The sequence below is a fragment of the Populus nigra genome, chromosome 2 (genome assembly GCF_951802175.1).
Source record: "Populus nigra chromosome 2, ddPopNigr1.1, whole genome shotgun sequence".
NCBI lineage: Eukaryota > Viridiplantae > Streptophyta > Magnoliopsida > Malpighiales > Salicaceae > Populus > Populus nigra.
In genome coordinates, this window is record NC_084853.1 from 32531345 (window position 1) to 32553907 (window position 22563).

At 35.4% G+C, this 22563-nt stretch overlaps 1 protein-coding gene across 1 annotated transcript in view; it reads left to right on the forward strand.

The window, feature by feature from the left end:
* Positions 1 to 22563, forward strand: part of LOC133682916 (glucan endo-1,3-beta-glucosidase 7-like) — a 63522-nt gene that overhangs the window by 37154 nt on the left and 3805 nt on the right. The window lies entirely within an intron of this gene.

Genomic DNA, 22563 nt, shown 5'->3' on the forward strand with positions numbered 1-22563 from the left:
GATTAACCTGTACTTGAATTTGATTAGTAGAACGGGTCACAGACATAAATTGCTAAGAAAACTCAAAAGAAAGTAACCACACAAGAGATCGAAAACAATGCAAATTATACGAAAATCCTACGGAAGAAAACTAAAACTACCTAAAAACACTAGAAAACAGCGGAATTTGGCCTCAATAGGGTGGGGCTAGTGATTGATCGCAAGTCCTGTTCAGAACATCGTTTCCCTTCAGGAAACAAAAGGCCGATACCTAATTCCACCAAAAACTCTGTTTTGAACAGTACCGCTGCCGCAAGTGAACAGTACCATCGCAAGCAAAAATTCTGTTTCTCTTTTTTTTTTGAATCACAACAAATAAAAATAACAGTACAAGCACAAGAATCAACTAAAATTACCTCCCTGGCAACGGCGCAAAAATTTGTTGCGATGTCGCGGTCGCACAAATTAATTACCCAAGCTTAAAACACACAAGATAGTATAGAGCAAGCAAGGGGTCGATCCCACGAGAAAGTTTCGAGTCAGATTTTTATGTTGTACGTTATGTAATTGGGAGGATTTGATTTGTGATTATGTAAACTATGGCAGCAATTAAACTAGCAAACAATATCAATTAAAACCGAAACTTATCAAGAAAACAAACCTTGGTTGCAAGCACACATCCACCAACGGAAATTAGAATCGATCCATGAAACAAAAATTGCAGTTTATGTTCTGAAATTTTATCTTTTCTTAACGTTGATTAATTAACGGATCCATCGTATAACCAATCCTAACCAATAAACAATCAAAGTGTCCGCACTAATGATTCAATTTAATGGTAGCTTTAAGAACTAGATAATTTCATCAAGATTAACATACAAGCTGTCCGCAGCTTATGTCACTTTGTTCAAATGTTCTCCCTAAGTTCAATAATGTAGTTCCGCCATAATTATCAAGCTTAGTTGCTTCACAAGTTCATATATCACAACTCCGGTTTTGATATTAAACTTAGCAATAGATTGTTCACAACAATAACTTAGAGTCCGCTCTAGCAATCATCAACAACAATCATAGGAAATATGTATAGGAAAACAATCATACTCATTCATAACATAAACTGAAAATAAAAGGAAGAATAAATCTCACGGTTCTTGAAATCCGAAGGTTTGTTGTGTCCTTGCAACCAAGAAAAGAGCTTAGCCTTGCATAACTATTGAACAACTACTTCTAAAGAATGAAAAGAGCATGATTTTTGGGTTTGTAGAGGAGAGAATTTGTGTTTATTCTCTCCTGCCTGCTGCCTCCTTCTGGTCTCCCTCTTTTCTGCTGGCTGCTGCCTCTTCTCTCTTTCTTTTTATATGCTAAGAAACCCTAGTCTCTATTTTACAAAATAGTCCTTCCTTAAGTTGGCAGTTTACATTCAAGTACTTCAATAACTATTTTCCCTAAAAAGAAGAAATAGTCTTGCATGAAATCTTCAAGCTCTGACTTAGAGGAGCTAAATTGCTGATATAAAAACTTGGATGTCGGTTAAGATGCTTCGGAATGTAATTTGGACTCGTTTCTTCACGAAACCTGTTTGCTGGCAAAATTCAGTTGTCATCTTTGGAAAATCATATCTCCCTCATATGAAATCGATTTTGGCTGATATTTGGAGCGTGGATAGGTCTTTGAATTATGAATCCAAAACAATTTAGTTTGCATCAATTGGACTTCTGTAGCTCCAGATATTAAATTTTGAATGGCCAAAGGTCAACATTGGCAGAATACAAGATTTGACTTTGCAGGATGTGATTTCCATGATCTTTCTCTTTTTATTTTTCTTGCATTACATTTCCAAAAAGGTATGGATGTTAGCTTTTTAGTTCCACTGGAATCACTTCATTTCGATCTCTAGAACTCACGCTCTGCACAAAACATCGACTGAACGTCAAATCTGCCAATTACCTCCAATTTACTCCTTTTTGCATCTTTCATCCAAAAGTACCTTCAAAACATAAAACAAAGAATATCAAGATATTTTATATATAAAACATGGACAAAACATTAGGTAGATGTGGGTGAAACTATCGAATAATATGGTTACATCAATAAATTATAAATAATAATAATAATAATAATAATTAAAAAAAAATGAAAAGAGTTTTGAGATGTGATATTGATATAAGGATTAAACAATGATAAAAACAATTGTCAAGGTTAGAGGATCCACTAATGGTATTTCAAACAAGTATAGTATAAACTCTTATTACTCAACTGGAAACCAAACACAAAGGAGGTTCCAATCGGATTATAAATTGCTAACATGATTACATTAGTTATCTTATTTGAATAATGCCAATACTTGTAAATGTTGTCAGGTATTTATGATTATAACTTATGTTAACAACAAATCAAGTTCCTTTCATAGCACAAGTGTCTGTTATACCATACGTTTGGGCTATGAAAGTGCCAAGTATTTTTTGTACCAAGGGTTCTAAAACATAAATCTAGATTAACCATTTAACAAGCAAAGTATTAAGAGTGAATAAGATAACAAATACAAAACATGTTAGTATCAAACATTAAAGTTCATGTTGAGTTTACACTATACTTATTCTTACACCATTAGTGTAACCTTTTCACCTTGACATAATAAACTTAGCTAAACATAATGAAGAAGAGAAACATAAATAAACAAGATAAGAACATAAATAAGATATAAGTGAACTAAGTAAAGGAAAGGAAATGAAAAGCATAAATAAGAGATTAATGAAAGCAAAACTTAAGCATTACAAAAATATAAAGAGAGAAAGCAAAAGCATGATCTTGATCTGAAAACCAAGATGCCTAAATGCATGGCAAATGCATCCTTTTATAGGCCGAAATTTGAAACTATTGATTTGATGACTAATTATTGAGTGGGTGGTCACATTTTGACTTGGTGACAATCCTTATCTTCTTGTCTGAACAAAACGTCATTGCTAATGTCAGAATTTGAATAGATTTTCCTTATGCAAGTTCTAGGAAATTGTCTCAGCTTTCCAACCAAAAACATTCGGTGCATTTGGACTTCTAGAACTCGAGAGATGGGCTGAACACTGAACAATGTCTGGTTTGCAGGACAAATTCTGACTTCTCTGTTGTTGCTAAGATTTGGACTTCCAAACAACAGAATTGAGTCTTGCACTCCTCATGAATGTTTTAGGCCTATGTCTTAGCTTTCTAGCCATATAAACCAAATTGAAATCCAAGATCTACAGCTCTAGATATGACCCAATGACTGAACATTGTTCTAGTTTGGACTGAACCAGCATCTCTTTCCTAAGCTTCACCCTCTCTTTGTCTTCTCAATTTCAGTAGTTGAACTCATCAATCAATCCTTTGATTTATGTGATAGGCTTGCATTTAAGATGAATGATGTAACCATATTATTCGATAGTTTCACCCATATTTAACTAGTGTTTAGCCTATGTTATATATATAAAATGCCTTGATATTCTTTATTTTATGTTTTGAAGGCACCTTTAGATGAAAGATGCAAAAAGGAGTAAATTGGAGGTAATTGGCAGATTTGACGTTCAGTCGATGTTTTGTGCAGAGCGTGAGTTCTAGAGATCGAAATGAAGTGATTCCAGTGGCACTAAAAAGCTAACATCCATACCTTTTTGGAAATGTAATGCAAGAAAAATAAAAGGAGAAAAATCATGGAAATCACATCCTGCAAAGTCAAATCTCGCATTCTGCCAATATTGACCTTTGGCCATTCAAAATTTAATATCTGGAGCTACAGAAGTCCAATTGATGCAAACTCAATTGTTTTGGATTCCTGACTCAAAGGTCTATAAACGATGTCATATGAGGGAGATATGAGTTTTCAAAGATGACAACTGAATTCTGCCAGCAAACAGGTTTCGTGAAGAAACGAATCCAAATTACATCCTGAAGCATCAAAACCGACATCCAAGTTTTAATTTCAGCAATTTAGCTCCTCAAGAACATCAATCCAGAAGGTCAAGGAAGGCAGCCACCAACCTCAAGCCACCAACCAGCTGCCAGCTGCCAGCCACCAGCCACCAGCCGCCTTCACACTACCACCATCTCTTGATGTTCACACTTGAACTTTGATTTTTCTTACTTACAATTTGTGTATAAATAGGCAGCTAAGTTTATGCTATGAAGAGAGCCAAGAGAGAGGGAGAGAGAGTGCAGTAGAATCAAAGAAAGAAGGGTGGCAGCCATAAGAGAAGAAACACAAACTCTCCCCTCTACAACCCAAAAATCATGTATTCTTTTATCTTTAGGAGTAATTGTTCAATAGATATGCAAGGCTAAGCTCGTTTTCTTGGTTGTAAGGACGCAAACACCTTCAGATTTCAAGAACTGTGAGATTTATTCTTCCATTTATTTTCAGTTTGTATTATGAATGAGTATGTTTGTTTTCCTATGCATATTTTCTATGATTGTTTATCTTAATTGCTAGAGCGGACTCTAAGTTATTATTGTGAACAATCTATTGCTAAGTTTGATATCAACACCAGAGTTGTGGTATATAAACTTGTGAAGCAACTAAGCTTGATAATTGTAGCGGAACTACGTTATTAAACTTAGGAAGAACATTCGATCAAAGCAACACAAGCTGACAACTTGGTTGTTAAGATTAATGAATTTATCTAGATCTTAAGGCTGCCATTGGATTAAATCATTAGTGCGGACACTGTGATTGTTTGTTGGTTAGGGTTAGTTATACGGCGGATCCGTTAATTAACTAACATTAAGAAAAGATAAAAAATTCAGAATATAAACTGAAGTTTCATTTCAAGGATCGGTTCTGATTTCTGTTGGTTGATGTGTGCTTGCGACCAAGGTTTGTTTTCTTGATATATTTCAATTTCAATTGATTTTATTTGCTATTGTAATTTCTACCATAGTATAGATCATTGCAAATCAAATCCCCCCAATTACATAACGTACAATATAAAAATCTGACTTGAAACTTCCTCGTGGGATCGACCCCTTGCTTGCTCTATACTATCTTGTTTATTTTAAGCTACGGTAATTAATTTGTGCGACCGCGACATCGCAACAATGAACATTTACCTTAAATTAAAGGTATCTTATAGTATCAAACTTGTTATTATAAAACATGCTTTAATTAAGGAGTTATTGATACTTCAAGTGCAAAATTATGATATAAAACCTTGATAAAAATGCACTTTTAAGTACTAATCACAAAGCTTGAAGATTTCATGGAAGGCAATTTCTTTTTTTTAGAAAAATAGTTATTAAAGTACTTAAATGTAAATTGTCTACTTAAAGGAGGACTATTTTGTAAAATAGAAACTAGGGTTTCATAGGATATAAAAAGAATGAGAGAAGAGAAGGGAGGCAACCAGCCAAGAAGAGAAAAACACCCCCTTCCTCTAAAAAACCTGAAATCATGCATTCCTCCTTTTTTTTATTAGGTGTTCAACAAGCATGCAAGGCTACACTCTTTTTCTTGGTTGTAAAGACACGAAAATGCATGAAAATAATTGTTTATGTGTTGGACATGCAAATCGGAATTCTAGACAATGTTGTTAGCTAACTTGTGACCAAATTTTTTTTAACAAACATATTAGTTCATTTATATAATTTTTTTATTTTCACTCTTTGTTGACACTAAACATTTAACTAATATACACCACTTAGACACTTTATTGTGTAAAATAAAAGAATATACCTATTTGAATAAAAATAAAGTTCAAATACCCAATTTTAAAAATCAATAAGTTCAAACATTTAAAATCTTACTATTCCTTAGATTATCCCCATAGTGGAATAATAAAATCCAAAATGGGCGTCATATTAGGGTCATTTGACGGAGGCATTCATATCATTTCCCTTGTATTGAAGTGATTTTTGGTTCATGTCACCATGTGTAAATGTTCCATGCATCATGATCCACACTTTCAAGTTCACTAGAATATTCCTCGTGCTTCACAATGGGTTTGATCAATTTTTTTAAAATATAAAAAAATTATTAAAGCATGAAATTTTTTTAATAGTATTATTAAACTTGATCAAGTGGATTAATTTTCAAATCGGCAACAACACAGTTTTTGTTGTCGCTTTCTGAATCAGCAGTGACAGTTTTTGTTGCTGATTTTTGAATCGGCAACAACTTAGCTTCGTTGACGGTTTATGAGTCAACGGTGGCTATGTGCATTGACAAAGCCATGTGTTTTGTAAAACCCGACAAAAAAATTTAATGTTATAACGGCCTATTTTAAGAAAAATTGGTGGGGGAGGAATCGACCTATCCTAGGAGGGGATTATAGAGGATATAACCATCCGTAGGATAAGTCAATATGGGGATAGAGACCAAGGGTAACTGGCATCCAAACATCCCCTCTTATTTAAGAGGGGTATAAATACAGGAGGGAAGAGAAGGTGAACCTTTCTCTTCTCCAAAACAAACCCTTGATTATTGTGTGAGGAGAGAGTTAGAAGAAAGGAGAAGAGACCATGAAAGGCAAGTGAGCTGGAAGGGCGACTGCTGGAACAAAGAGGGAAGAGAAGAAAAACCGAAAGTAGAGAGGAAGAAGAAGAAGAACTATATAAGAAACTTGCCTAGGACAGCCCAAAATCATGAGGTAAGGAAAGAACATCACCTCATTACTTACCTCTTGGAATTTCAGGATAGAAAAGAGAAGGAAACCACAAGGGTTTGGCTAGGGTTCTTACACTTATTACTTGAGAGGACTAGATAGAAAGATTAAGGAGAATGAGGGCTGGATGGGGGGACCTATTCCAGAAACATTGACAAAAAAGAAATGGATGAACATGATGAACAAAACTTAGACTAAGAGCCGACCAAGGGAAAAAAATGGACAAGGATGAAATGAAATGATAAAAACTGAAATTTATGACCTTGTTTAACTCATGGAAACATGCATGAGCTGAGGTAAAAATTCATGTTCATGATAATGAATGGATTTAGCATGCATGAGTGAAGAGTTGTGTGAAAATAAAAAGGAAGAATGTGCAGAGTTATGATCTTGTTGAACCCTTAGGATGATAACTGAGCTGAAATAGAATCTTTATTAATGTTAATGCTTTGATTTTATTATGAGGTTAGTGAACTTGTATGAATATGGTTCAAGTGAATGAGAATGTGGTTACGACATGAATGTTGTGATTATCCTTGTGTTAATGACATAAATTCTGCATATGTGGTGGATGAAGTTATGCAAAAATATGTTGAAACGATAGTAAATGTGCAGAATTGTGTTGTTGTTAAGCCTTAGGGGCATGTTGAAACTGAAGTGGAAATCACTCCATGTTAATGCCTTGATTTTTTGCGTAGGTAATGGATGAACTTGGTTAATTAGAAATCAAATGGTTAAATGTATGATCATGTCATGTTGTTAGGAATATGTTTGTGTTAGACTTGATAAAATGCATGAGCGAGATTGAATAAAATGGGGCAACTATGTTTCGGCCATGAAGAGTAAAAGCATAATTGACTCAAAAGTCGCTGACGATTACTGAATCAGTAGCAACATGGATTGCATTGATGATTTGTGGGTCGGCAAGAACTCAGTTTTTGTCAATGATTTCTGCATCAATAGTGGGACGTGTGTGCTGATGAATTCTATGTTAGTAGCGAACCAGTTTTCGCTGCTGCATTGTATTGTCAACAGTGAATCAGTTTTCGATGTCAAATTATGGTGCCAATAGCGAATCAATTTTTGCTACCAAATTATGGTGCCAGCAATGAAACCTTTTTCATTGTCGGATGGTGGCGTCACTAGCGAGCTAGTTTTACTGACAATTCTAAGCTCCAACAAATCAATTCGCTGGCGAATCTGCGTCACTAGCGAGCCAGTTTCTGCTAACTAATTTCTGCAGTAGATTTACGTATTTGAATTGGTCTGGTGACTAAAATGATTGCATTGTGTGATTGTGTAATATGTGGAACACTAGAATGTGAACATGTGGATTCTTGAAATATGTATGGTGATGAGTCACATGATTTCAAAATGCAGATGAGCTGATTTGTGACCATTGATATGTTAGATGGTGTGACCGGGTAGGGACACCCTACATAAGGAACAGGTAGGTGGTTTCCACCTTTTTCTTGTATAATGTTAATGTTCTGAAATGATTTACTTGTGGATGATATATTATTGCATTGTGCTGAATGTTAAACTGACTATGAAATGTTGATCCAGTTCTTGATGAATTTTGGAACGATGATGAAATGTTGATTGAATTCTTGATGAATGTTGAAACGACGATGAATGTTTGATTGAATTCTTGATGAATGTTGAAACGACTATGAAATGTTGCTTGAGTTGGTGATTAGCTTCACCTAACGACATTCGAGATGGATGGTCGGGTTGTAACGATGATTAGCTTCAGCTAATGGCATCCTAGATGGATGGCCGGATCATGTTAATGATTAGCTTCGGCTAATTGCATCCTAGACGGATGCCCGGGTCACGTACATGATTAGCTTTGGCTAATGGCATCCTAGATGGATGACTGGGTTGTGTTCATGATTAGCTTTAGCTAACAGCATCCTAAATGGATGACCAGATTGCGTAGATGATTAGCTTTGGCTAATGGTATTCTAGTTGGATGACCGAGTTAATTATGACGATTGACTTCGACTAATGGTATCCAAAGGAGATGATGGGTTTGATTTTATGATTAGGTCTTAAGTGTTATGTTGAATATTTTCCATTCAGCACTTTTGTAAGGACGTGTAAATGAAAATTTTAATGGAACATAGATGTGGATGTGCGAACATGTTAATACGATGTTATGAATATATTTATGTGATATTCTCTTTTACGAGGATGTTGTGTTGTGAAATCATAAGAGGATTGAATGAAAGAATGTACTAGATGTGTAAAATTGTTGTTCGACACTTGTATGTAAACTCATGTTGATAACGAGACTAGAACATAAATGAAAATGTATGAGTATTTCAATATGATGTAATGTAAATGTATGAATATGAGAATATAATATTATAGGCATGTATATTGAGTAACCGTTTTATGGGAATGTTGATTTACAAAAACAAACTATATCCGTATGATGCCATGATAAGGAAGGGAACCTAATTACTATTTTATGGAATGCCATTATGAGAAGTATCGATAACTTAATGGAAAAAAAAAATCCACCAATTTTAGCTTTGAAAAAGTCGAGTCATTACAGTAGATGCCATAACACAATATTCTACTTCGGTTGAAGATTGAGAAACAATAGATTGTTTCTTGCTCTTCCAAGAAATAAGAGAATCACCTAGAAAGATACAAAAACCTGTAACAGACTTATGTTCTGGGGGATCACTATCATGATGAGCATCAAAGTATGCACGTAGTTGCAAGGAAGAGGTGAATGAGAGTAAAAGACTTTGAAAGACCGTACCATGAAGATGTCGCAAAATACGAAGAATAGTTGCCTAGTGAACTATAGTAGGAGAAGCAATAAACTGACTAACAACATGAACAACATATGTAATATATGGATGAGTAATAGTGAAATATACCAAGCTCACAACAATAGTACGGTATAAAGTAGGATCTGTCAAAGGTAGACCAACAAAAGAAGAATACCTTACGTTAATCTCAATGTGTAACAACCACAATTTTTCTATTAGTTTATCCGTTAATCTTCCCCCCTATAAAGGGTAGATGGAGCAGTTTTTTGTTTTACTCTATACCAGGAGATCCCAAGTTCTCGACAATGTACCCTGCACACATTTAGAATCACATCTCATCCACAATCACATCCATGTTTTGTACAATCAACTGCATAATTCATTCTAGATTATGCTCAGGACCATATGCATTCCCAAACTCCATCTTACATCACACGCATAAGTTAATAATTAAAATAGCCAAATTCGAGCACGAAGATTGCATATATATATATATATATATATATATATATAACAACACGGTTTAATATTCTAACATAGTCTAGTACATTCTAATATCCCAAGCATACGTTGATACATTTAATATTTCAGAAACAAAATATTACAAATATAATATTCTATACAGGTTATATGTTTACTGCATGACAAAATTACACCACAAATCCCTAAGTTCTTAACTTATACAAAAACGGATAAAAAAAACTTAAAATCTATTCTTGACGTGAATGGGAGGGACCTGCAAAACTATAAATTTTCCATATAATTAAAAACAAATTATTAAAATACAAGCAATTTACAGAAGAAAAATTAAACAGCATATCTATCTACTTAAATCATAAACCTCTTTTAATGGTTATATAAGAATTCTCTTTTTCTTTTTCTTTTTTTTTTGTTTCTACTGACTGCTTCTTCCCCCCCCCCCCTCCACATCAAAAAGACTATTGCCAACACCATTGACCTCCATTAATGTCTTTAGTTGCCCGTTCTGGAACAACTACTCAGTTTCATGAAAATGTCGACACGAACGTAACCGTTCGTGTCATTAACTATTTTTAAAACTAAAATAGTTAATCATTTACCTTGGGAGGTTCTCAGGTATGCTGATGTCAAAAATTCTTGACATCATTAGCTTTCACCTCGAAAAGCTAATCAAGTCTATAAATTTTGTTGATATCGACGTCACCCACAGATATCATTAACTATTCTGAAATCGAATAGTTAATCAAGTTTATAAATTTTGCCAATATCGACGTCACCCGCCGATATCATTAACTATTCTGAAACCAAATAGTTAATCAAGTTTATAAATTTTGCCGATATCGACGTCACCCGCTGATATCATTAACTATTCTGAAACCGAATAGTTAATCAAGTTTATAAATTTTGCCGATATCGACGTCACCCGCTGATATCATTAACTATTCTAAAACCGAATAGTTAATCAAGTTTATATTTCTCCTTTCATGTACCAGTGATGCTGATGTTATCCAACTTGGTTAACATCATCAGCCTCTCATATCAGGGACAAACAAATCAAATTCGAGAAACAGTCATTACCAAAATTCGTTGTTACTCCAAAAGAACCCATAAATTAAATCTAGTCCTCCGTTTCATTTTATTTTTTTTTCGTCATTTAACCTTTCTTTTTCTCATCAATAAGCACCAATTTTTTATAGTTCAAAAGTTGGTTAAAATAATTATTAACTAGAGGAGATAAAGGTACCAAGTACCTACCTGTTGTAGACACTCGACTTGCGTTCCCCTGTGGTTGCTATACTCCTCCTGCGGTTCCTCCTGAAACCACAAACACCCATCATTATTCCATATTAGTCCACACATCACACGCAACAGCAACAATGGAAATAATATTCATTTCTCTTTTACCAAATCTTTTCTTTCTCACTTACATTCCTCATTATTATCCTTTAACTTTTCAACTCATTAGTAGTCTAAGTGGACATCATAAATTCAATTTTGATTACAGTTTATTCTTTTTGAAGATCAAGATACACTTTATGAAGGGCAAGAAGACAAATTCTACCCTTAATATGGCTAAATTTCACCGTTATCAACTTGGCCGAATCTACCAACAGGGGTGGCAGCTTGACCTCTCCTTAGTTTTTTACTTGTATCTGGAGTTCTAGAACTCCAAATTAGGCGGGGTCAGATTCGTTGAAAGCTAACACTTTCGGCTACAACTTCTATGGGGGGACCCTCCCTGAATTTTGTAGTTTTCAGGTCCAAAATCCCCCCAGGAAATAGGGCAGCAAACCTGCCCTGTTTTGCTAATGGAGAAAGTATCTCCAATTCATCTTAAATCCCTGCTTCTTCATCAGTCACAGCCATGCCTTCCCTTTATTCATGGCATTCCCGTCTCATTTTATATCATATTAAGGTCACTTGTACCAAATTAATTAATTAAGCACATCATAAGTTCTCATTCCCTCTCTACACTAACCAGTAGAGAACGTGCCCAAGGGAACCAAGAGTTCCCTTCCTCTCTTTTATGCATTCATTTCTTCTTCTTCTTTAAGGCACTTAGATTATTCTAATCCATTTAACCTCACTCATTTCTGCATTTTCCCAACATTTTATGTTAAAGAACCCTAATTCCCAATTCAAGAAAAGCATAAACTTCTAATCAAATTGAAGTTGATTTCATAGAAATTGGAATTAGAACTCCTTACTTGGATGGAAATCTAAACTTTACTTCACAAATTTTTAGAAGAATCTTAGCCTTCTTCTCCTTGTATGTAGTCAGCCACTCTTCCTTCTCTTTTCTTCACCAACTCTTCACTTTTCTTCTTGTTAATTCTTCCACCCGATTGTGTTCCTCCACTTAATAATTCCAAGGCTTATTTGGGTTTACTAATTTTAAGTGTTTACTCCTAGTTTTGATGAAGGAAAAATCTGAAATTCTCCTCCCCTCCTTATTCTTATTTTCAGCCGGCTATGGATGAGAGAAGGGATGGGTATTTATAGTCCCATCTCTTGTTAATTCCATTTTGGCCCCATTTTTCACTTTTTATATATATATATTATAACAACATTTTGAATTATTATAAACACCCCCCCCTCTTTGTATACTTTATTCTCAGGCTTCACACAATGAGAGTATCTATAGTCTTTTTATCAGTAATTCTAGTCCGCTTAAGAATATCTGCAACATATTTCGATTGAGAAAGAAGGTAACCTCTAGGTGAGTAAGCTACTTCAATACCCAGGAAATATCGAAGATAACCTAAATCCTTCTTTTCAAAGTTTAGCCAATTCTGTCTTTAAAATTGAAATATCATCAATGTCATCACCAGTAATAATCATATCTACGACTTGCATTAGTGCACTTAATAAAAAGGACAGAATCATAACTACTGGAAACAAATCCAAGAGACAAGATCACAACAGAAAATTTCTCAAACCAAGCATGAGGTGCTTGTTTGAACCATATAACGCTTTCTTGAGCTTAGAAACATACCCAAAGTCATGTGAAACACCAAGAGGGGAGCCATATAAACATTTTCTTGAAGATCTCCATTCAAGAAGGCCCTTTTAACATCAAGTTGAAAGATATGCCACTGATAAACTAAAGCTATAATAATAAGAGTATGAATATTAGTCATTTTTGTAAATGGGGAAAATGTCTTCTCATAATCCATACCATATTGTTAAGAGTATCATTTTGCAACTAACCTAACTTTGTATCGCTCAATGGACTCATCAGAATTAGTCTTGATCTTAGACACCCAACGACAACCAACAACACTCTTACCAGGAGGTAGAGGAACCAAATCTCAAGTATCTATCTTATACAAAGTAGAAATTTTATTATCTATAGTTTGCTATAAAAAAAAGGATCAAGAATTGCCTTCTTATAAGAAGAGGGCTTAGAGAGACAATGAACAGAAGCTAAAAAAGAAGTAAAGGATGAAGAATAATAAGAATAAGCAAATTCTAGTAGTTTTATAGATATACAAATGCATATGGATTGACGCAAAGGTGGATCCACAATCTTAGACGAAGCTTGGGGGGTTGTAGATGAGAATGGAGCTTCAAGTATGCTAGAGAATAAAGTGTCAGTACCTGCATCATGATTAGTACAAATTGGTCGAACATGGGAACGGGTATCTAAGGTACTAGGAACATGAGATGATAAACTATTAGAATCCTTAGAAAAGGGATCTATATGAATAATACCAAGTCTAGTCAAGCTATGAGTAGTGGATGGAATAGAAAATAAAGGTATATGCTCGAGAAAGACAACATAAGGAGATACATAAAGTTTATGAGTTATTGGATCAAAACAATGATATCCTTTTTTACCTTCACCATAAATCAGAAAGACACAAATAGTAGATCGAGAGAACAACTTACTGCATTTAACATGAGGACAAAGAACAAAACAAGTACAACCAAAAACTCTAAAGGAGGAATAATTAGGGATATACCCATATAACTTTTCAAAAGGAGAAAAACTTGAACTATAAGAAGATGAGATTGTATTAATCAAACTTATAGCAGTAAGGACAACTTCTCCCCAAAACTCACTAGGAACAAAAGCAATCAACAAGAGAGAATGAGCGGTTTCGTCAATGTGCCTATGTTTTCTTTTAGTAACACCATTTTGCTTAGGAGTATCTGTACACGAAGTTTGGTGAATGGTTCCATCTAAGGCAAACAACTCACAGAATTTATTAGAGGTGTATTCCTTAACCAAATCACACCTAAACATTTGATAATAGTAGAATGTTAAGTTTTGACAAGAGCTCGAAATGCTATAACTGTGGTAGAAAAAGGCTTAAAAAGGGTTGTTGGTTTAAAAAGGGTGTATTCCTTACCATGTTCACAAGGGATTGTTGGTTTAAAAAGGGTATAGAGAACACTGTAGAGTTATCAAAACCTCAAGGATGTGTTACAAACACCTCAGAAGATGGGGAGGTTTTATATTGTGAAGTAGTGACAGTCTCTACAGATAGAAACGTGCTTACTGAGGTTTGGTTAATGGATTTAAGAGCAACATGGCATATGACTTCTAATCGAGATTGGTTTCATACATATGAACCCATCTCTCAAAGCTCAATGTTCAAGGGTAATGATCATGCTTTAGAGATTGTTGGCATTCGCACCATCAAATTGAAGATGTATGATGGCTGAATTCATACTATTTTAGAAATGCGACATGTGAAAGGCTTATAGAAGAAATTTTTATCTGTGTGGCAATTTGATATTCTTGGTTTTAAGATCTGAATAGACAATGGAATCATGAAAATCATCAAAAGAGCACTGGTGGTTTTAAAGGCAAGAAAGATAGCTGCAAACTTTTTTGTGTTAATAAGAGAAACATATCATGAGGTAGAGGTGTCAATCGCATCAGCCAGTCCTTCAGAAGAGAAGACGATGATGTGGCATCAAAAACTAGGCCACATGTTAAAGAAAGGTTTGAAAATTATCTCTCATAAAAAGTTATTCCATGGGCTTACAAAGGTTATTGTACCCTTTTGTGAGCATTGTGTTATAAGTAAACAACACAGGTTGAAGTTTGGCACATCAACATCTAAAAGCAAATGCATCTTAGACCTGATTCATTCTGTGTTTGGCAAGCACTGATTGTATCCTTGGGAGGTGCAAGATACTTTGTATCATTTATAGACAACTTTTTTAGGAGATATTGGGTGTATCCAATTAGAAGGAAGGCAGATGTGCTCATAGTCTTCAAAACCTTCAAAGCGTGGGTAGAACTTGAATCTAAAAAGAAGATCAAGTGTTTGAGGATTGATAATAGAGAAGAATATACCTGTGATGAATTTGATAACTTCTGTCAACATGAAGGTATCAAAAGGTAGTTCATAATAACATACACTCAATAACAAAATGGAGTGGCAAAGCGGACGAACATAAATCTATTAAAAAGAACAAGAGCAATGTTGAAGGCTACAAGTCTAAGAAAGCCATTCTGGGCAGAAGCAGTCAAAACCGCCTGTTATGTGATAAATCGATCTTCATCAACTGCAATTGAGCTAAAGACACTGATGGAGATGTGGACTAGGAAGGTAGCTGATTATTCTGTATATAATTGGAAGTCCTGTGTACATGATGTACAATACTCAATAAGTTAGCAAACTGGATTCAAAATCCAGAAAATATATATTCTTGGGATATGCTGATGGAGTGAAGGGGTATCGCTTGTGGGATCCCACTGCCCATAAGTTAGTCATCGGTAGAGATGTCATATTTATAGAAGATAAAATGAAAATGGAAGAAAATAATAGCATTTTAAAGGAGACTACAGTAGTCCAGATGGTAAACACTCAGAATCATACTTCTTCTGAAACTACACTAGAGCATAGAGAACAAGAACATATAGAGTCTTAAACTCCTAAAGTTCAATGGTCAACTTGTGAAAGAAGACCATCAACTTGACACTCAGAATATGTTACTAGGAGCAACATTGCATATTGTCTTCTAATAGAGGATAGAGAGCCATCAACTTTCCATGAGGCTATGAAAAGCACAAATGTATATATGTGGATGACAGCAATCTCAGAGGAGATTGAAACTCTACATAAGAATAACACTTGGGATCTTGTTCCGCTACCACAAGGAAGGAAGGCCAGTGGCAACAAATGGGTTTACAAGATAAAGCATGATGGTAATGATCAAATGGAGAGGTATTGGGCAAGATAAGTGGTGAAAGAATATGCTTAGAAAGAAGGAATAGACTTCAATGAAATATTTTCTTCCATGGTACGACTTACTACAATGAGATTAGCCTTGGCGATATGTGTTATATTTGATCTTCACTTAGAGCAGTTAGATGTGAAAATTTCATTTCTTCATGGAGAACTTGAAGAAGAAATTTATATGCTCCAACCAGAAAGTTTTGCTGAAAATGGTAACGAGAACTTGGTTTGCAGGTTGAACAAATCTCTATATGGTCTCAAACAGACATCGAGGTGTTGGTACAAGAGATTTGATTTGTAATATCCCATATCGGCGGGTGAGAGAGTGGTAGCTGACCTTATTAAAAGTGTTGATTGCCAACTTGTCATACGTGTTTTAGGGCGTCAGGCTTAGAAGTGAGCTCGCGTCACTAGGAACAAAACCATGAGGGCGGTAAAACCCAAAGCGAACAATATATGGCAGGCTGGGTTGGGCTGTTACATTTGGTATCAGAGCCGACCTCACTGGTTGTTCGGTTATGCCGACGGGGCCATTGGGCTCCTTAAAGGGGGTGGATTGTAATATCACACATCGGCGGGTGAGGGGTGGTAGATGGCCTTACTAAGAGTGCTGGTTGCCAACTTGTCATACACGTTTTGGGGCGTTAGGCTCAGAAGTGAGCTCACGTCACTAGGAACAAAACCATGAGGGCGGTAAGGCCCAAAGCAAACATTATATGGCAAGTTGGGTCGGGCTGTTACATGATTCCTTCATAATTAGTCTTGGGTACAATAGACTCAGTTCAAACCATTGTATGTATTATAAGAAGTTTGAAAAAGATGATGATATAATCATTCTGTTGTTGTACGTGGATGGCATGTTGGTAATAGGCCCCAACAAAGATCGAGTCCAAGAATTGAAGGCATAGTTGGCTAGGGAGTTTGATATAAAGGACTTGGGGCCAACAAATAAGATTCTAGGGATGCAAATTGACCAAGAAAAAAGTAAGAGGAAGATTTGGCTTTCTCAGAAGAATTATTTAAGGAAAGTTTTACGACGCTTCAACATGCAAGATTGTAAGTCAATTTCCACCCCACTTCCTATTAACTTCAAATTATTCTCAAGTATGTCTCCTAGTAATGAAGCAGAGATGATGGAGATGTCTTAAGTACCGTATGCATCAGTAGTGGGAAGTTTAATGTTTGCTATGATAGGTACAAGACCAGACATTGCACAAGCAGCAGGAGCAGTTAGTTGATACACGACAAATCTTGGTAGAGAGCATTGGATACTATTAAGAGGATCTTGAGATACATCAAGGATACCTCAGATACCGCATTATGTTATGGAGGATTAGAATCTACTGTCAGAGGTTATGTTTATTCAAATTTTGCTGGTGACCTTGAGAAAAGAAAATCCACTACAGGCTAAATGTTCAGAATTGCAGGAGGAGTTGTGAGCTAGGTCTCTAAACTTCAGACTATTGTAAAGTTATCCACAACAACAGCTGAGTACATGGTAGCTACACAAGCTTGTAAAAAAGCAATATGGATGAGGAAACTTATGGAGGAGCTCGAACATAAACAAGAGAAGATTCCTTTGTATTGTGATAGTCAGTGTGTCTTGCATATTGCAAGGAATTAGTGTTTCATTCAAGAACAAAACACATAGATGTTCAGTATCACTTTGTTTGCAAAGTGATGAAAGATGGAAGTGTGGATTTTATGAAGATTCACACTAAGAAAAACCTAGCAGATGCTTTGACCAAACCAGTCAACACTAATAAGTACATATTGTGCAGATCCTCTTATGGCCTAACAGAAACGTAAGTATATAAAGATGAAAAGTATACAAAGGATAGAACAATCATAGATGATCAAGTGTGAAGACTTGATTAAATCATAAAAGTTTTCAAGTGAGAGAATGTAAAGCTAGTTGGACATTAATTGGTGCTGCCTAAGTCAACAATGTTAGGAACCAATTCAATGCCACTTGCAACACCAATTAATTCCTCGTGTCTTTTGCAAGACAAAGGCATGGATATCTGCCTATAAATAGGCAGTGCATCTGTTGGTTAATTTCGCAAGTGCACGAATCGTAACAAGTAATAAAGTGATGAGTAGAGTATTGTCCCACGAGGATTTGTAAAAATTATTACTAATTACCAAAGTCTTTTAAATTATGATCTATTTGAGGAATCGAATGAGATAGTTTATGAAACAAAAATTAATGATAAAAAACAAACAACCAAATGATTAAATATTAATGAATTCAATTGTACTGGTTCTAGGATTTATGACTTACCGTAAATATGCCTATGTGAACTTTCTCGATTAAATTAATTACTGCTAATGTTGATAATCAGGTTTTCCTAATGTAAATATTAATCTCTCTCGAGCATCAATAAATTATTTCAACAAACAAATTTCATATATTAAAGTTCTGAACTTGTCGAAATTTATTAAGTACTGTAAAACCTGTAACAATTACAAAAGTTCCTAGGATATCTCTATCCTATAGATTTCTTAAGGTATTTCAAACAATAGCTAAAATAATTATCACTTCTCATTTTCAAATTGAATTCTAAATCATGCAGATGTTGGCCAAACACACGCAAGCATTACACATAGAATTAAATAGTCAACATCTTAATGTAATAATTCAATCGAAGAAATTGTTCACATATTCATAGTAAGGTTACATCAAAATTCCTAGATTAAAAGTCTCCATAGTTAAATTAAAGACAAACAAACTTGATACGATGAACATCACTCAAAAGCAGAGATTTTTAGTGGAAGAGATAGGTGTCCTCCCGGTCTTCAATATTTTTGCCTCTGTTCTTTTTGTTCCTATTGGTGCCGCCTCCTCTGTTTTTCTTTGCTATGTTGTAGGGTTTCTAAGTGTCTCCACTCTGTTTTTCAGACCCCGTTTCTCTTCTTTTATATTGTGGTTGTTCTACCCCTACAGTCATGAGGAAAGTTTCCTTTTCTGCATTGAATTCCTTCCTACCCAGACATTGTGGGCTAGATTTGAGGTAGGAAACGAGCGAATTCAAAGATCTCTATTTATGTAGAAATTGTAGAGAATCAAAGTTTCTTTCCAACGACACTGATCTTGCAATTTTTGGACCTCTAAGCGTTGAGATAAGGGCCATAAACCGAAACAGTCTTTGCAGTGCAGGAATTTCGGGCTGGTTCAATCCTTGTTTTTCAACTCGCTTTTTGTGCTTCGAAACAACAAAACTGAGTTATATGCCCTTCATATGTTTTGTAGACCTTCATCTCAACTATTTGAAAATGGTAACAAACATCTGGAACTAAGTTGTATAGCTTCTTTTGCAGCACATAATGAATCACTATTCAGTTTCACTGCCGGGCTCTGCCTGTTCAGTAACCTAATATCTGTAAACACATTAATTTCCCACGAGGTCAATAGTTCAAAAGGAGATTCAACATTCTAATTGTCTTGTGCAACATATCCAAAATATTTAAAAATCAAGCATGAATAGTGAAAAATATACATGCTAACAATTCTCTTATCAAATACCCCCAAACTTGAATGTTTTCTTGTCCTCAAGCAAAAAGGAAACCATGAAAGCAGAGTGCTAAAAGCTCATGATAAGTTCAACTTTGACATTTAAAAGGCTCCATCGTGCAGCATTCACTTCTTGACTTAGCTCATAGACAATATTAGATAATGGAAAACTAAGCATTCCTACTCTCTGTGCAGACCGTTGTACAAACTTCCAACTCATCCAGGTGTTTCATGTGTTTAGCATCCTTGAACTGTGCACAGTCATTCTGCCATTATTAATATATATTTTTTTTTGAACAAGGTAGCCAACTTTAGGAGTAATAACACACTTTTACTTGTCTTTTGACAAGGGTGATTTTTTTAAATTTATCACTTGTCTTTTGACGCAAATACAAACATTTGTGATGAATGCACCTGGTTACTTAACAGGTCATAAACTTAAAATGCTTTGCATACTCATATTTTAAGTTGTTGTTTGACGTAAAAGTAAACATTTGTGATGAATACTCCTAGTTACTAAGCAACTCAAAACATTGGAGTAGATACACATCATATACTTATTCATTCACTTTCATACTCATTATCACTCCTTGTTTTGATATTTTTCTTAGAGGGTAATAACAAGAAAGAACAACACACTTATCTCTTATGCATAACTACACAATTCACATGACTATGCTGAAAAAGTGTACTTCAATAATTCAACAGAAAATAGTCATGCTTAATCCAACTTTATAAGATATTATCTGCTCTAAGCAAAGGAATATCATGGATACATCATGAAGCACCTAAAAATGTCAAAGTTGATCTCAAATGCATATCACTTTTCACCCTCTGTTTTTCTGGTTCTAGTGTGTAGTGTCTTTCATAGTCAAAGCATGCAATGTCTCCCCCAAACTTAAATATCACATTTTCCTCAATGGAAAAACAAAGAATAGAAAGGCTTACGAATACTTCCTTTCGACTATGTGGGTGTGAGTTTGCTGTTGCACTTGGTTATTTGCTTGTATGATCAATCCCTGCACAACTCAATGAAACAAATAAGGGTTTTTTTTTTATGGGTTGCCTCCTAATCAATGCTTAGTTATAGTCATTAGCTTGACTTTTCCATTTAGCTAAGATGAAGTGAGAGGGATATCATCCCTTTTTCCAATAGACTCTCCATTCCTATAATGCTTCAGACGCTGCCCATTCACTGTGAGTGTTCCTTTTTCATCATGAGTGACCTCTACTACTCCTTAAGGAAATACCTTCACAACCGTAAATGCCATGCCTTGGTTCTTTCCTTGTATATCTTGGCATTCTCATAGGACTCATTGCAAAATTCATCCATCTCATTGAGTTGCAGGATTCTTTTCTCACCTGCAACCTGCAGATCCATGTTCAGTTGTTTCATTACCTAGTATGCCTTATGCTCTAATTCAACAGGAAGATGGCATGCTTTTCCAAAAACTAATCGATACGGAGACATTCCCAATAGGGTTTTGAATGTTGTCCGATATGCCCACAATGCATCATCTAGCTTTCGTGCCCAATCTTTTCGAGAATTACTTACTGTTTTCTCTAAGATTTGCTTCACCTCTCTATTTGATACCTCTGTTTAGCCATTTTTTTGAGGATGATAAGCCAATGCTTGTTTGTGTCTGACTCCATACTTAGATAGCAGTGCTTCAAACTGCTTGATGTAAAAATGAGTTCCTTCATCACTGATGATGGCTCGAGGAGTACCAAATCTGGTAAAGATGTTCTTTCGTAGAAAATTAAGTACCACTTTGCCATCATTTGTAGGCGTTGCAATTGCCTCGATCCACTTTGATACATAATCCACTGCTAAGAGAATGTATTTGTTGTTATATGATGAAGGAAAAGGTCTCATAAAATCGATGCCCCAAACATCAAATAATTCAACTTCTAGGATATTCTGCAGTGGCATTTCATTTCATCGAGATATATTCCCAGTATGCTGACATCTATCACAAGCAGTAACAAAAGCATGAGCATCTTTAAACATAGTGGGCCGATAAAAACCTGACTGCAGAACTTTGGTTGCAGTGCGCTGTGTTCCAAAGTGCCCTCTATGTTCAAGTGTGTGGCTATGCTTCAATATGTTTGTCATTTCCTCTTCTGGAACACACCTCCTGATGACTTGATCTGCACAATGCCGATAGAGTATCGGCTCCTCCCAGAAGTAGTGTTTGACTTCAGAAAAAAAATTTCTTCTTTTATTGGTAAGAAAAATCTGGCGGTATGATTTTACCTGCAAGAAAGTTGACATAATCTGCATACCAAGGAAAGAATTTGTTAGTGGAAATTGCTAAGAGTCTTTCATCAGGAAAACATTCATTTATAACCATGAATTTAGGCTCCAGCTGCTATGCCAATTCCAGCCTTGAAAGATGATCTGCCACCACATTCTCAGTCCCCTTTTTATCTTTAATTTCTATATCAAATTCTTGCAGTAACAGGATCCAACGGATGAGTCTAGGCTTGGCATCTTTCTCAGACACTAGGTATCTAATTTCAGCATGATCAGTATACATTAGCACTTTGTTTCCCATCAGGTAAGGCCGAAACTTATCAATTGCATAGACCACAACAAACAACTCTTTCTCGGTTGTGGTGTAATTTAGCTGGGCATCATTGAGTGTTCTGCTGGCATAATATATGGTGTGAAACACATTATTTTTTCCGCTGCCCTAGTACTGCTCCAATTGCATAATCACTTGCATCACACATCAGCTCAAATGATTTATCCGAATCCGATGCAATTACAGTAGGAGCTGTCACTAGCCTTTCTTTCATTAGCATAAAGGTTGTCTTGCATTCCTCATCAAACTGGAACTTTGTGTCTTTTAGCAGCAAACTGCATAGCGGTTTGGATATTTTAGAGAAATCTTTGATGAACCTCCTATAAAATCCCACATGACCAAGGAAACTCCTACCGATCCTCCAATTTTTGCCTCAAACAGTAAATG